Source organism: Xenopus laevis, chromosome 3L (genome assembly GCF_017654675.1).
Source record: "Xenopus laevis strain J_2021 chromosome 3L, Xenopus_laevis_v10.1, whole genome shotgun sequence".
Lineage (NCBI taxonomy): Eukaryota > Metazoa > Chordata > Amphibia > Anura > Pipidae > Xenopus > Xenopus laevis.
In genome coordinates, this window is record NC_054375.1 from 90571668 (window position 1) to 90586382 (window position 14715).

Genomic DNA, 14715 nt, shown 5'->3' on the forward strand with positions numbered 1-14715 from the left:
CCTCCAGTGTAAATGTTTAGATATTAAGGGGCCAATTTATTAATCAGCAAAATCCCCCAAAAAATTCTGAATACTAAACTACTCCAGCTAAAACCTGTGGAAAACATGCAGAAATCAATGGCTGATGTCCCTTACAACAACTGGAAGATTGTTCATTGATTCGTGGTTTTCATATACAGGTATGGGACCCATTATCTGGAAACCCGTTATCCAGAAAGCTCAGAATTACGGATAGGCCGTCTCTATTTTATCCAAATAATGCAATTTTTTAAAAATATATTATAATATATATGTTAAAAATATGTTATAATAAAACAGTGCCTTGTACTTGATCCAAACTAAGATATAATTTATCATAATTAAAAGCAGAACCAGCCTATTGGGTTTATTTATTCTTTACATGATTTTCTAGTAGACTTAAGGTATGAAGATCCATTATCCGGAAAACCACAGGTCCAGAGCATTCTGGATAATAGGTCCCATACCTGTACTGTATTTTTGACTCTAGCTTTTGTGTGACAATACGAAAAAGTTTTCGGGACTTTTCTGCAACTTTTTCCGTTCGTGCTCTTTCAGTTTGCATAATTTAATAAATTGGTTGTTTTAATAAAGGTCATGACATTCGGGGTTTTAGAGAAAGCGAGTTTAATTGTGGTTTCAAAGACCTCTAAAACCACTAAAATTTGATCTTTAATAAATAGTCCTTTAAGAGTTGTATTTATCAATATCAGAACAGAGTTTATATTGATGGGTTTTGACAGCTTCCCCAACTCTCAAATTAGTTTTTTTCCAAACAAATCCTATAAACTGCAGTGTTAGGATAACAAACCAAAAGCTTTAGTGATGTGAAAAAAAGTAAGGCCGCTTCCAACAGTCATGCCTGCATTTTGCTGGAATGCTTAGCCAATTAAAGGGGAGGTACTTCCCCATCATAGTCTGCAGCTGGTAAAACCAAAGCCAGTAATTGTAGTAAAGATATTGTAATATGAATGTGGTACAGCAGTATTGTGTTATGTATTCTGGCATTCACAATGGGTTGTGCTCCCTGAATGGAGTGCAATAAGTTACACGCCTGTCTGAATATGGCATAGAGAATGCATGACACATGGGCAAGAAGTGGGCCCCTAAATTGTTTAAGGCAGGCTTTAAGTATATGGCTCCCTAGCACTAGTGTTCCTGCATTTAATGTGCCATTAAAGGCCATACAAGGACACAGACAGCATATGCTCCATACCAGAAATGTAATAAAAGACATTAAGGGAAAAATGTTTGTACAAATAAGAAGAATGTAATCTTTTTATTAGACTATTATTAGATTGCAAGGTTTATTGTGCTTAGCTCATAGTTGAAAGGTGCACTTTTTAGCACAAAAAATGGCTTTTTTCCATAAAAAAGGTTTTGTGAAATACATTGCGCACTGTTGCAAACTCTAAAAGCTTTTCTTCACCGGGGGATGGGTTGCTAAATACTTTCTTGGAAATTTCAGTTTTGTAAGGGTGAACTAAGGCTCCATTTGTTTTGATTGCCTATAGAATTCCTGGAAGGCTAATTTGTTTGGAAAGACAGTGCTTGTGAACTTGAGGCAACTCTTGAATTTGATTTAAATCGGGAACTTTTTAGTTCCATTGAGTAACGACAGGTGTTGGCAGAAGGCCTGAAGCAGGAAGTCATCAGTCATTATTGAGAGTTTTACTGTCATACTCTGAACCAGATAAACTTTAGAAAGCAGAGTTTTGAAAACTATGCGTGGTGCAGAATGTTATGCAATATGGTTGGTGAATTACAAGATATTTGCAAATTATCAGAATTTTTAGCATCTTAAAATGTACCTGTGAATAAACCCTGCCTACCTAATAACCAAAAATGAATCTAGCTGATATGCAATAGATGCTTTTATATAGACAACAGATAACGTAAGTCGTCTAAAATTCACAAGTATAAGGGAAGGTCCTGAAAGGTTACTTAACCACACAGGGCCACAGGCTGAGCTGGGGAAGAGTCACACGAGACAAATGCAGAGTTAAATTTGAGTAAAATGTTCATCTACACTAGAAAATCATTAAACAACTACAGTACTTTCAATTGGTATAAGTTGTACAGTATACTGTATAGAGAGAATTGGTACTCCAAATGCACTAAAGTGATGTTCTGCAATAATAATTTAACTCTGTTTTAATACAGAGGTGCAGAGTATAATCCTGTCTGCTGGTTTTTCTTGCTCCATGCCAGCTCTCAGTTAGCTGCAGAGGGGAGATTTAAATGTAACCCCACGGTCCAGGCCTCCATGACCACAGGGTCTGCTTCCTCTTTAGTTATGCCACTGGTCTACAACTATTCAAAGTAAATCATTGATTGAAAAATGTCTTGTAAACATTGTCTGGTTCATTGCACTTATAATTGGACTTTGCTCCAGAATTTCCAATCCAAAATCAATGGGATATTAAACTATTGATGAACATTGAAAACATTTGGAGCTGGGATTGTATTCAGCTGTGAACTCTGATCTGAGCACTTTGTCTGCAATTATCTGACAGATATGCATGCATCCTCCCCTCCTCCCTATCAACCAGGGACATCTCTCCTCAGGTAATGCTATCAAGATATTGTGCCCTCTCCTCCAGTCACAGCCCTGTGCCATGTGATAGGCTAATGAGTAAAGGTATGGATCTTAAAGCTCCATGTACATTTTGCAAATTAACCAGATTCCACACCTTCTACAGTTGCCATTATTGTCAGATCTAATCTGAGATTTAATTGCCCTTGTACACAAGATTTTTGAAACAGCACAAATACAAAACATTTGTTCAATAATGTGGGTAACTTAATTGTTTGCTAAAGCCCTAATATTTCTACTGATTATTTCTGTGCATGTGTTTTATATAACATTGGTGACACAAAGTGTTTTTTCTGGTACCGTGACTGGTAGTCAAGTCTTCTTGGATATCAGTCTCTGTAATTCATGGTCAAACCTGTGGTATAGAACACTGTTCTGTGAAGAGTGGGACTTTCCTTTAACCTGTCCCTTTAAGAAAAAAAAAGCAGAAACTGTATCAGAAACAATCCTGTATTATTGTTAACATGTAATGTGCAATGATATATTAGATTAAGGAACCTAAGGAACGTCTTCCCTCTTATAGATTTAAAATACAGCCATGAATTATTATAATTACTGCTCATTTTGCTATTTATACTCTTTGTCATTAAAAGCATAATATTTGCAAGCAACTAACAAAACAAGCGGCAAATGTGTATTTCATTTGTTAGTACTGCTCAGCTAACACAGTCAATTTGGCAAATCTTATGTTAACATTTTTTGTATTGCTTTTTAAAGGGATTACAAAAGTTATAGTTAACTGACAGGCAATGTGATTCTAGAATATAACAAATATAGTAAATAAGTCTTTAATAAAGGTTATAATGTAGCATTTACACACAGCTACAAATATATGCACATATCTATGAAGATTTTGTGATCCTAGTTCAGATAAATGAGCTTTTGCTTTTAATTTAAACATTTAAAAGTTTAATGTACAGAGTATTGTGAGTTCTAGCTGCTCACTATGTTACACACTGTGTAGTACTCTGCAGGGTTTACATTCTGAGGGTACAGGGTACTGTAGAGGGCTCATACACTGCAGCAGTGCTTCAGGCACAGTGTAACATACAGTAGCTATGCAAATCACCATGTTTTTACCTAAATATGTGATTTCCCAATCAGGACAAATATTAACACCCACATTGCAAAATTGTGCACAGGTTGAAGAGCACATTTTATAGTGGGAATGGCCTTGAATGTAAAAGCATTCATGTCCATTGTGTGTATTGGTGTAACCCACTAAGGGAACCCTGCAAGTAAATCCTCTTAAGTTTGGTGTTATTTCCAGGGCTCCCTTGAGTCTTTGTACCATGTACTTTGCGCTTGCGTTCGTGTCTAAGCAAGAACAGTATTGCATACATTGTAGCACTTTATATGTATATTAGTAAATAGGGTATTAGATCTACACTTGGTCACATTTTTTTCATTGTGCTGGTGTTCCTTTTAGAAAAAGAACTAACATGGAGAAAAAAAGTAGTGCAGCACCACACCTCCATCTTCCTTATAGACAACCGTGGTAAAGATTTAAACTCATGAATAAGCAACAGAGTGAAATCCAAAATGTTACTGTGCTGTACATGGGCACCCCCAGTGAATTCACCTTTCCTTGTGTATTATATGTATTACATACTGTATCTTCATCTATGGTGACTCATTGCCATACCTACAAAGTGGCAAAAGATTCCTTGTTGGATACAGAGAGACATGCCATACCACCTACTACCTTGTAATGTATGTGTTTGCTTGTGCTTGTGGATTATATACTACATTGGCAAGACCACTGTAACTAGGAGCTGGAAAAGAACCATTCCTTATCCTCCTAATGTTGTATGATTATTGCCCACACCCTTGACTCCATTACAAAAGTCGTACAAAAGGATTTTTACACTCACAACATCGGCCCCTTTTAGTCGGAATGTAATAAATAGTTTTTGCGATTTTCTGTAAGGCACATTAGTTATTATTGCTTCCTTGAATTCTCCATTCGTTTTCAGTTATTCAAAATTTATTTTATGGTACCACCAATGTCATCATATTTGCTTAACATAACATGCACCATAAATCTAATAACCACCTGTTTAGTTTTAATACCAAATCTGGACTTCCTCCTAGCCGCTGTGTTGAGAAATCATAATTACTCCATTGAGTTTTTCCCATGACCAGAAAAAAGAGCAGGAAAAGATTTCCTTGCTTAGATCTAACCACATTATATTTAACTGCTTGCCAATATGAGACCCAGCCAACGAAAATTGTCTCGGATATTTTGGATGCATTTTAACTTATCTGGAGAACATCCATTTGTATAAGTCAGTCTTAACACTGAACTAATATTACACAAACAGCCAAAAAATGAAATGATCTTGCAAAAGAAAGTTAGTTATAAAATGCTGCTAATATAGTAGCAGAGAACTAATTCATTTAGGGCTCATGGAACATAAAACTGAAGCGTGGATATGGCCAAAAATGGAATTGGGTGGAAATGATGACAAAACAAGCACTGGATACAGCATGTAAATCAACAGGAAGTTCAAGTGCCGTAAGTTATTAATTAAAAACATTACTTCTCCAATAGTGTGGCAGCTATTATTTCCCATATTTCCTTTTTTGGAATAAAAAATGATTTTTACATTTTTTCCCCCATTACTATTAAAAGGTTTCTATGAATTATTCTCTGTGACTTGCACACACATGTAAAGGAACCTTCTCCATCTCGTTTGCATTAGTGAAACTTTTCTGGGATGTTGTTCCAGTTTAAGTGACTATTCTGCTTCTCCAGCCCTGGCCCTGACTTTTTTCTCTATAAATGTTCTGCAAGAGTCTTGCTCATTCTCCTGCTCCTTTTGGTGCTTTGTAGTTCTGCCTCCCTGTAAAGAGAAGTCCTTGACTTTGTTCCCCTGTTCTTGAAACTCTAGCCAAGAAATGTAGGCACTATGAATGAAACCTGAGTGTTTCCATTGTACTGTTATGTATTGACTCTAAAAAGAAAAAGGTCCAGGTACAAGAACTCAGCAATAACAACAATGGTAATTTCTGGCACATTTCTGGAATTCAGCACTAAAATGTACATCATAAGTCTCTCGTCATAGCAGACGTCCTGTCAATTTTATACATACAGTTATTAAGTTGTCTGTCTGACTAGAGGTTTTACTTTATCTTTTAAGAACAGTTACATTTGTATATACTGTACATCCCTGTGATCCACAAATTACTTTTTAATAAATAGCCTTTGCTTAGAATGCTATTTTCTTAAAAAGAAATTTTAGGATACCCTGTCTGCAAAGCTTACAATCAGGCAGATATAAATATATACCTGGGGTGCTATTAAATCACCTAGCCTCATTCACCAGATGGTAATTTAGCTGGGAAGGAATAATTTGAGGACTTGCAGGATACGCTTAAGCTAGACAATCTTTTACTTGCTTCCAAATGTACTCTAGCAAGTGTAATTGTTTATCTGTTCAGTAAATGTTTCCAGCATTCCTTTCCTTCCTTTGTGTTATTAATACTGTCTGAAGGTAACCCTGTTATAGAAGCCATAGCATGGTTGCTGTCCATGTACTAAACTTTAATATGCTAGTATCCAGACTATTTTCCTGGGACTGTCCTTTAAAAACAATCATCTCAATCTCTGTCATGCTCATATTTTAATCCCTAAAATAGTGATGTTACTGTATTAATGCTCTCAACGTAGCTAAATGTCAGCAGGGAAAAGAATGATCACATGTGGCCAACTATATAGTGTCATTTGGGTAACTTGCCAGGAAACGATAAATTAATACTTGTGCCAACACAGCCAATTCCTCGCAAATCCCCTACAACGTTAGTGAGCTAGCAATCAGTTTGCAAGCAGTGTAGCCCAGCAACTGGCATTTATTAAAAGTGTCGGTGTTTATTTCAGCTGATCTGTCATGATACCTCCGAGCCAACATTGCAGCACCACACAAGCGCCAGTCAGTTAAGAAAGAATGTCCATGCATACCAGAGCAGCTGACATTAGATAAAGCATTGCATCAATTTGCCTCTGAGAACACTAGATGAAGTTAGTACTATGCAGCCTAAATTCCTAAAAAACCTGACCTCATTGGTACATTCAGATTCGGATGTAGTGAAGTCACTGGATTATCTTCATCTACAGAACATACTTTGCATTTGTCGGCTGCATCATAGGTAATTGCCAATGTAAAACCCAATGTGAAACAGGTACAGGAATAGATTGCCTTATCCGGGAACCAATGTTTAGAAGGTTCCAAAATTATTGTAGGGTTATATTTTTATGTCACTTACCCTGACTGAATTTTTCCAAATTGAGTTTTCCTGAGCTGAGTATTCAGTGTAGCCCCCATGTTTGTTCAAAATATTCTGTTTCAGTTCAACTATTGCTTTTTTCTGTTTTCTTTTTTTGCAGTACAAAATGTTCCAATATAATTGTCCATAGTAATCGATGCAACCAGTTCTAAACACAAAGACGTGGCTCCCTAAAGTATTTGCATGTAGTTTCATGTTCAAAGGGCTTTTTCATTGACAGTGACTTTTGAAGTTAAAGTAATATTCATATATTATTTTGCTTGAAATAGTGGACATAGGAAGATAGGAAGAACTCCTTCTGTTCTGTCTGTGCAACTAATATTTCAACATATTCCAGGGAAAGCATGGCTATATGCTGTATGGGAAAGATTGGAATTAGTCGTTTGTATTTGCTGATCGTGTTGTTAAAACACAATCAGGGGTGGTTTTCCCTGTGATAAAAAAAATGGCTAAACACCCACCCAGCTGAAGGTTGTGACACAAAACTGATTGGCTCAGGCCATACTTTTTTGGCAGTGACAAGGTTTCTTCCAGAGCCATTTCCTATTATGCGCATGAAGCAAAGTTCAAAGAATAGTAGCTTCCATAATTTCATTAGGATATTTCTCAGAAAATGAGAATCAGTAAAGTTAAAATAGAAATGCATTTGTTACATAATACATAAATGTGAACTACATGCACATTATTACACCATCTCTTTGGGCATGGCTTTCAACCAGATACTGATCTATTACTTCCTTTGCTTATGCAGCACACACCCACTGATATTAAGCAACACAATAGTTAATAAGTACTGTGTTATGAACGCAAGGAATATAAATGATTTTAATATATGTATAATGTGGAAATGGATTTTTGATTAATTGCAATCGTTAATTATATGCAACTACAGAAAATACTTTTAAAGAAGAAATGTGTTTAGATGAGAATGTACAACTAGACTAGAAACGCTACACATTATGGGGTAGATTTATCAAAGAGTGAAGTCAGAGATCTCCACAATCCTCAGAGTGAAATATCGCCTCTCTCCATTCATTTCTATGGGATTTTCAAAGGCGTATTTATCAAATGGTGAACTTTCACTATCACCCATTAATAAACACACCTTTAAAAATCCCATAGAAATGAATGGAGAGAGGCGATATTTCACTCTGAGGATTGTGGAGATCTGTAACTTACTCTTCGATAAATCTACCCCTTAGTGTACCAGCCAAGGCCAAACAAGAGGATAAATATGGGATGGGAGAGGTGGCTGCTGTATGCTGAAACAGTGCACAGGGAGATTAAAAGAAGGCAGTGTGTAAAGTGCTAATAAAATTGTGCACTGTTTTTTGCACTTTTGCACACTGTTCTTAAAGTGAATTACCCCTTATATTGTTTTCTTTATTAATTAGCCTTTACTTCGCCAACGTATTAAGGGATTATACAATTAAAATAATTTGTGTTATTGTGTGTCATACAAACCAACAAAGTCTTATATATATCTGCAGATGTTGATCCATTTTCTGTCATGCTTGTGGGATTTTTGTCCATCTGTTGCACCATCTGTTGCTTTAAGACACTTACACACTGACCACAGTGCTTGCTTCCTACTGATCTCTGGGTGAATAGTGCAGTTTCTGTTCTTCATGTGTTCTTTATCATTCAGGAAATGTGGAAATCGGCACTTACACATTTCTTAGTGGATCCTTCCATTGCTAGTAAAATACTGCAATCAATTAAGATAAAATGTGATTGAATATATTTTCAAGTATAATTATATATGTTTCATTTTAAGTATGCTTTTTCTTTTTTATTCTTGTTAAAATTATATCTCTCTTGGAGGATTTCTAAAATAGGTTTTTGACATAGAGACATGCACAAATTGTTGGAAATATAAAAATGTGCGACATTATTGCAGAACAGATACTTCCTTTGGTTTTGCTGTAATTCCTCGTAATGGCAGAAAACCCACATACTGTGCTTATTTCTCCAAAGAAGGCAAAAACAATACATTTTGTGATGATGACATGACTTAGACAGCTCCAGTTAGTTTCTATTACAAGCCCTTATTCATTGATTCCAAACATATGGGATCATTTTATGATCTTTGACAAATGTTTTACATTTTCCCAGATTTCCATAGTTATCATATTACCGTACACAATTAATAATGAATGGAGGGCACACCAAAAACGTTCAATTCAAATTAGTGAGAGGTGCAGAAACAAATGTTACCCCTACCTCAGGTAACCCATATCACTGATTCATTTGCATGTTTGCACACTCAAAACAAAAACAATTTGGCAAAAAGGGTGGTTTAAAAATCAATTTTTACTCTTTGTTCCAGAAAAACATTTTACACAGACAATGCCTTACAAAACATGGCATAATTTTGACAATATTAAAAAGTAGCATAGAATATCAACCACCCATTAGTTATATGCAGCAAGCAAGAAATCAGCAAGGGAGCGGATACACCTACCAGAAAAATGAGAATGGCCCCAACGTTTCGGCACCAAGGCCTTTGTCAAGGGGCCATGTTTTGTAAGGCATTGTCTGTGTAAAATGTTTTTCTGGAACAAAGAGTAAAAATTGATTTTTAAACCACCCTTTTTGCCAAATGATCATATTACTGTATCACATCAAGGAGCAAGAGAAATGTCTAAAGAACATCAGGTATATAAATATATGTAAAGTTGTTCTTTTATTTATATACATACATATATGGGAACCTCAATTTTACATCCCTTGTTTCTAAGTTTGCCCTCATTTTACACTGTTTATTGTGGTCCTACCAACATATAAATAATGCATTTCCATGATTTTACATTTACCTGGATTTTACACCATTTTTTTCTGGTCTGTGGAAAAACATAAAATCTGGATTCTACTGTAAATATTGTTTATTGTTCCACATAAACAAAAACATAGATTGTATCTCTCTCTCTCTAATTTAAAAAAGTGCACATGCAACTTTTAAGAGCATTAAACCATTTTGCTCAGTGTTAAAAACAGACAGATTTTATGGAAATGATTTAACAGCTTACAACTTTTTTGACATTGTGTATCCTAGGAAAGGGAGAGGTAAACTTATGTTCAACCCGTTACTAAATAAGTTTATTGAAAGTGTGTCTAATCATTAGCAAACTGTGGGACTTCCCAACAATGCACCCATGACAAATTGAAGACAGATTCTGCAGCAGTTTTCCCCTTCACATAGCTAAGATAACAGCACCCAAAGCAATCCAGTAACCCACAAGCACAACTTTGTATTGACATTACATGTACAATGATCTGTCACTGGTAGTAGATATCACCCCATGGCTATCTCTGTCCCTAACTGGTCCCTTAATTTCATCCCTACACACTACTCACTCTACTTTTTTCTCTAATCACATTAGTAATACTGCCAAAACTTCTTCCTCTGCAATATAGCCAAGATATAGCCCGTTTCTTTCACAAACAACAGCCAAAACACTAATCCATGCCCTTATCTTGTCCCGTTTAGGCTATTGCAATCTCCTACTAACTGGTCTTCCTGACTCCCATCTCTCTCCCCTCCAATCAATCTTAAACTCTGCTACCAGGATCTTTCTGCTCTCTCCTAAAAGGGAACCTGCTTAACCCCAACTAAAATCCCTAGCATGGCTGCCTGTTAAGCAAAGTATACACATATACTGTAAATACTAACATTCAAAGCCCTTCACTCCTCTGCTCCTCAATATATTTCTTCTCTTGTCTCACTGTACATTCCTGGTCATCTTTTCTGCTCTTCTCAGAACCACCTTCTCTTCATACCATCCACATCCAATGCCACCTCTCATCTCAACCCCTTCTATCTTGCTGCTCATTAACTCTGGATTCCTCCTTAATGAATCCTCTCTCGATCTCTTCAAGAAAAAACTAAGATTCTACCTTTTGGAGCACTTGAACATTAGCCTAGTCCTGTCCCTACTGACTATGCCTTACCTTGTGCACTTTTTCATCTCCAATTTGTGTCCGTATGTTAGCCTCACATCCACTTAGACTGTAAGCTCTACGGGGCAGGGACCTCCTTCCCACTATGTCTCTTACCACATAGCACTTACACCCTTTGTTCTGATATGAGCTCTGTATAAATTCATTGTGTGATTTGTCTTCCCTGTGTATACTTTTATATACGTATATATATTGTAATTGTATGCATTGTACAGCACTGCTGTTTCTTAACAGCACTTTACAAATAAAGTTATACATACATACATACATACATACATGCCACTAACTTCTTCCATACTTAAATTAAAGTAGTATATTTCCTATATAGATCTAGAAAATGTCACTTTTTCCAGCACACATGTAATGTTTGGTTTACATTTGACTTAACTGAAGCATATTCAGAGTGTGTTTTGTTCCTGGGCAACATCAACAATATTAATGCATAGTAACCCAGCATCATATTTGGAACATTAGTAAGGCTGTTTACATTTTAAAGAATTTCGGCAGGACAATATCCACAGTAAAATCTTGCCAAATGCATATGCTGTTCTACAAATAGCAAATTATTTCTGTTATTCAAAGTACTGTAATGGATGTAAGAGGGGGGTTTGTTTAATAATTCAGACAATAACTTCCGTCCTAATAAATTATTCTCTCCTAAAGCTTTAGTCTCGGTACTGACAGTATATGTAATTCTGTAAGTCAAACACATCTCCTGGAACTTCCATAGAAGGAAAGTTTGAATTGTAAACGGAGTACTGCAATAAAATAATATATACAGAAAATGAAATGTGTGTTGGATGGAACCTGCTAGTTGACTCAGCCACCGACCACAACCCTACATGTGCCATAAATGCTGCTAAATCTTTAGAGAAAAAACAGAATTGCTCATGGCAGGCATCACAGAGGGATGTTTTTTTCTTATGGTATTCTCCTGGTATATACTGCTATAAAACATGATTTTATAGTATTTTCTTTAGTTATACTAGAGTAATCTGGTTATTATATCTCTCTGGCATCAGTGATAGACCTTTACAATATTACTAGGATAAATCATAAAAGTATCCCTACTAGAATGTACAAGCTCATAAGATGGGTGGCCAATTAGGAAGTCCCTCTTCTACTGTGGTTGGAACCTCACTAATATAATAGATGGATTTATGAAGCTGTTCTAAAACTCCAAACATCCACTGCAACCCAAAACTGCTGACAAGTGGATTTCAACAACAGCTTAAGGGCTGAATACTTGAAGACTGAAAACTGATTATCAAACCAAACTTCCTGAAGACGGCCCGAGTCTGTGTGCCGAAACGTTGAAATAAACTTTCCACTGTTTTCACTATTTCAAGACCTTGGAGTGCGGTTTCTTATTTTTTTTGGATTATTATACTATGCTATAACCAGCACCCAGGCAGTTGCTTGTATTGCGAGTGCACCACTATAGACTCTCTATATATATACACTCCTGGGGCTAAGCAGTGGTATACTTGTTGATGCTAATAATACTTCTGGATCTGTAGAACCAGAAGTAATGGCATCTATAGTTATTGCCTAAGGTTTATGGCACATGAAATTGAGTCCAGATATCACCCTATCATCCTATGAGTACCCATTGTTATGAGTGGCTGATTATGAAATGTTTAGTTTAACACAAATTAAAGTATTGAAAACTGAATCTTATAAGAAAAGTTTATAAAACTCCATTCTAGTATTTTAAATACATGCCACAGTGTTTTCCATTTTTGTATTACCTGTGTGATAAATGATTTATGTTTCCCACCCAGCAACCCTTGCCACAACAGAAACACATTACAAAAGACAGATATTAGTAAGAGGAGTTGTTTTACTTGCCCTATAAAATTGTGCAAAATTAGAGACTATAGAATTAGAGAATATAGGGTGAATATTGTATATTGTTATAATTTTAAATATAAAACACACAAAAAAGGTAACATATTTTGTGAGTAACACAGTAAACAGTAACATACTTAGAAGCTTGGAAAGTGCTACTTAAATCATTGTGCACAATTTTCCTTGGACTGGTGTTTCACGATGTCTGTACGCAATGTCCTCCACTTCTCTTGATGAATTTGTTTTTCACTAAGGGAAGTTATTTCAGTGTATTAAATCCTCTCTATAACTCACCAGCAGATTCTGTTCTAAGAAGCTAGAATAAAACATGCTAGCACCCAGACAGTACATGCGCCTACAAAGTATCTTGTCATCCAGCAAGGCCTGCAGATTATCTCCCAGTTTGCTCATAATAACATCAGATACATAACCTTTTACGTTTGTCAGATTAGGAGGTCAAAGCATCAGACACAATTCTGATCCACCAAACCCACCAAAGATCTGCCCATGATTAGTGCAATCAATGTGTCAGAATGTGTCATTGCCATAAATTGTTTAAAGTTATAACAATGCTATAATTCAAAGGATTGAGTCAGTATTATATTGGAATAAAGTTATTTCTACATAGCCATACTCCCTATCAGAAAAAAAAACCTTTTATTGGTGTCTCACAAAAGTTATTTAGGGTGTCTCTTAAGTAAGACATCTCCTGAGAAGAGTCATTGTCATTTGTCAAATAATAAATTAACATCATCATCATCATCATCATCATCATCATCATCATCATCATCATCATCATTTATTTATATAGCGCTGTCAAGATACGCAGTGCTTTACTGCAGTTATAGCAAACAGGGAATAAATGGTGGATAACAGACAAGGATTACAGAGTACAATAGGGTTTACAAACTAAAAGGTTAGGGTACAATTGAGACATTAGGATTGTATAAACATTGTCATTTTTGATACAGCAATGATTAATTAAGGTACATCGAATAGACCTCTTTAAACAGATGGGTCTTTAAGGAGCGCTTGAAAGTTTGGAAGGAAGGAGAAAGTCTGACAGCTTGTGGCAGAGAGTTCCAGAGAAAAGCAGAAGCCCGAGAGAAGTCTTGTAGACGAGAATGGACAGAAGTGACCAGAGGAGAAGTGAGGCGAAGATCAGAAGCAGAGCGTAGGTTTCGTGAAGGAGTGTATTTGGAGATTAGAGATGAAATATAGGGAGGGGTTTCATTATTAAGGGCCTTGAATGTGAGTGTAAGTAATTTGAATTTGATTCTAGAAGAGATTGGGAGCCAGTGAAGGGACATACATATGGGAGCAGCTGATGTTGAGCGGCGAGCTAGATGAATGAGTCTAGCGGCCGCGTTTAGAACAGATTGGAGTTGTGAAAGGTGACTTGTTGGAATACCTGTGAGGAGTAAGTTGCAGTAATCAAGGCGGGAGATGATGAGAGATTGAATCAGTGTTTTAGTTGATTCTGAACTGAGATAGGGTCGTATTCGAGCAATGTTGCGCAGTTGAATACGGCAAGATTTTGCAAGTGTTTGAATGTGTGGTGAAAAAGACAGATGAGAGTCTAAGATGACTCCTAGGCAGCGTGCCTGTGTGGTGGAATGAAAGGTGGTGTTGTTTACGGTGAGTGATATCTGAGGGACAGGGGAAGATCTTGGAGGAAATATAATGAGTTCTGTTTTAGAAAGGTTCAGTTTCAGGTGGCGCTGTGACATCCAGGAGGAGACAGCAGAGAGACAGTCTGTGACTTGGGAAAGGACAGAATTAGAAAGATCAGGAGTAGACAAGTAGAGTTGGGTGTCATCAGCATAAAGGTGATACTGAAGTCCAAATGACTGAATAACTTTTCCTAGTGAAGTTGTATAGAGCGAGAACAGCAGGGGGCCAAGAACAGAGCCTTGAGGAACTCCAACAGAGAGTGGGAAAGTAGTAGAAGTAGAGTTAGAGAAGGAAACTTTAAAGGAACGGTCAGACAGATAAGATGTAAA